This window comes from Tinamus guttatus, unplaced genomic scaffold (genome assembly GCF_059628265.1).
Source record: "Tinamus guttatus ecotype Peru unplaced genomic scaffold, ASM5962826v1 Tinamus_guttatus_pri_ptg000384l, whole genome shotgun sequence".
NCBI lineage: Eukaryota > Metazoa > Chordata > Aves > Tinamiformes > Tinamidae > Tinamus > Tinamus guttatus.
Window position 1 is genome coordinate 1,651,840 of NW_028288918.1, and position 2,691 is coordinate 1,654,530.

The following is a 2,691-nucleotide window of genomic DNA, read 5'->3' on the forward strand; positions in this document are numbered from 1 at the left end:
AGCCGTAGTGACTTTTCTTTTTTTCTGTTTGTTTTCCTTCACCATATTTTGTTCCCTCCAACTATGAGCTTTTGAACAACGTCTGTAAAGCACCCAGAAAAAAAAAAAAAGAAAAAAAAAGAAAAAAAAAAAGGGAAAAGAGGGGTTGTTTTGGTTGTTTTAGACTGGAAACGCTGCAGCAGTCTTAATGATAACATCATTTACACACTGCAGAGCTCTGGTCATTCATGTTGCGTCAGCCGGCTGAAGCCTGTCCCTGCCTGCTGTTCCCGAGCGCGACACTGTCTTACGAGGGTAAGAGTTTGGGAAATGTAATGTTCCTCAGCTGGATTATCCCTTCGTCTGCAGTCTTCTCCCCAGGAGTGTGCCCCAGTCACTGGCCTGCGTGCTCTATTTACCTTGCAAGATAATAAGGAACATCAAGGGGATTGCTGGCTCATTCCAACTGCTCTCCCTCCTCCGCTGATGCAAAGCAGCCGTAAGCCGGCGGTGCAGAGCAGCTGAGCGGTGCTGAGCGCGAGCCCGTGCGTTTCCCCCGCGCACGCGGTGACGCAGGCAGCGGCGCGCTCGGCGCCTCGCACGCCAGCCTGTCGCGCTAATCCTTTTGCCGCTAACCTCCGCTGCCCTCACACTAATGCTCATCCTCACATGAGCGCGCACAAACCCGGCAAGAGGATTTCAGAGCGGCTTAGGCAAACGGTTCATTAGGGGCTTTCTCTGCCAAGCAATGTTTTTCTACAGTGCCCGTCACTGGGCTACTGTAAAAATAAATTCTCCACGTTATCAGACAGCTGCCATCGTAACAGACTCGTTTGGTATCCAGGCATAAGGAACTGGGGATTGTTATCCCATCAAGAGCTGGTTTAGACTAGATAGATGCAGTGGGTTTCTTCTGGTCGGAGGGGTGTGGAAACTAAGCCACATGAAAGCTGCATTTCTCTCGTATTTCTCCTCAATGTCAAGAGATTTGCAGGTCCTATAGTGGTGTACAGCTCCTTCTGGATCTGATAAAGGTTCAAAGAAATGACTCACCCCAGTGAATAGCTTGACAGTTCCCCGTTAAAGGATGTGCTCCCTTGAAGGCAAATCTGGATACAAGTTTGTTGTGCAGGAGGTGCATGATTGCAGCATGGCATTTAACTTGAAGTACCCTCATTACACAGATAGGCTGCATACACACAATAGCTGGGGGAGAATCATGTATGTTTTTGCCTCTGTAGACCAAAAAGTTGCTCAGTGCCTCTCTCTCTAACCTGAATCATTACTATAACTTGCCTGCAAAACCCTTCTTTCATCAGTGTCTCTTATATCTGGTATTACATTCCTGCCCTGTTCACCAATCTCCATGATTACTCTAACACTAAAACAAAATGTTCCCAGTGCCAGTTTTATACCTGGGCACAAGACAACTTCTCTCAGAGTTGTCCTTAAGTAGTGAGTAGCAGCATCACTTGCAACTAGGCAACTTATTGAGCTTTCCTGGGCGATTTAACAAGACAGTCAATAATATCTACCTTTACCTTAGTGCCTAGCATTTTCTTGTCAAGCCCTGGTCATACAGCGAGAAGCAGACTCAAACAAGGACTAGAGGGTTCACTGCAAAATTATCAGGTGGCTGCATTGTTTGCAGAATGCCTTCTACATAGTCACTTCTGCTCAGACCGCTCTTCTTCCTTGTTATGGAGCTTCCCAGTCTTCCCACAGCTCTCCTCCAGGCCACTGCAGACCCATTCAGCCCCACCTCTGATTCTTCTCTTCTTTCCCCATGACATCTGCACCACCTTTTCATTCTCCTCTTTCCCTGTACCAGCAGACAAAGGCCCTTTCCGTCCTGGCTAGCCCCTCCTGCGATCCCTTTTCCCTCCAGCCCAGATACCTAGTCCACCTACATCACAGGCCTTTCATGTTGCCTCTTTGTTGAGTGAATATCCGCGGCAGTGCACGCTCTGCCGTACCCCAGCACCTCGCTCCGGGTCCCTATAGCTTCCCTGCAGGTCACAGTGCAGAAGCGGGTTACTGTCCTTCTGGAGAAGATCTGCAGGAACGCTCTGCTATAGGTTTGGTACAAACTGTCAAGACCACTGAAAGAAAAAAAAAATAAAAAAAAAAATAAAAAAATAAAAAAAATCAGAGCCCTGTAGTAAGGGTTTTGTTTGTTCATTTTTAAATGGGATCTCTATGAAGGTATATTATTTCTATTATTTTTAATGATTTTTTTAATATTGAGATTCATGCCAAAAAAGTAGACATCATTTCTCCTCTCCTGTTAAAAAAAATAAAGATTTTAATTCCTTGAATGGTTATATCACTTAGCTTAATTCTTTGATCTAGGTCAGTAAACATCACGTCACAAAACAATCCTGCACTCCCAAGTAAGTTATCTGGTCTGAAAAGCATGAGTATAACTTCCAAAGCAAAAGACGTATCTTGCACTGCAGGGACAGGGGCCATGGAGTGCTCACGTAGATGAGATTCGGCTATGAGGCAGAGGAACACGCAGCAGCAAGCTCTGTGAAGTTGCAAAGGAGTTGCAAAGTTTTGTTCATAGAAAAGAGTAGGGCAGTGAAGAGGGCTCAACTTGTACTTCGGCTTTTCTTTGTGATCATTGAGAAGTCATTTTACATATCCTTCCCTGTTACCATGATGGCGCTTACCTGCTTTTTAACCTGCTTTGATATCTACAGATGGGGA

General features: G+C 45.7%; 1 long non-coding RNA gene across 1 annotated transcript; it reads right to left on the reverse strand.

Moving 5' to 3' along the window:
- Nucleotides 1-928: 928 nt before the first annotated feature.
- LOC148593538 (uncharacterized) lies at nt 929-2,691 on the reverse strand. The gene is made up of 2 exons (XR_015913703.1): nt 2,655-2,691; nt 929-1,004 (listed from the first exon to the last, which is right to left on the reverse strand). It is a non-coding gene; the product is annotated as an uncharacterized LOC148593538 (long non-coding RNA).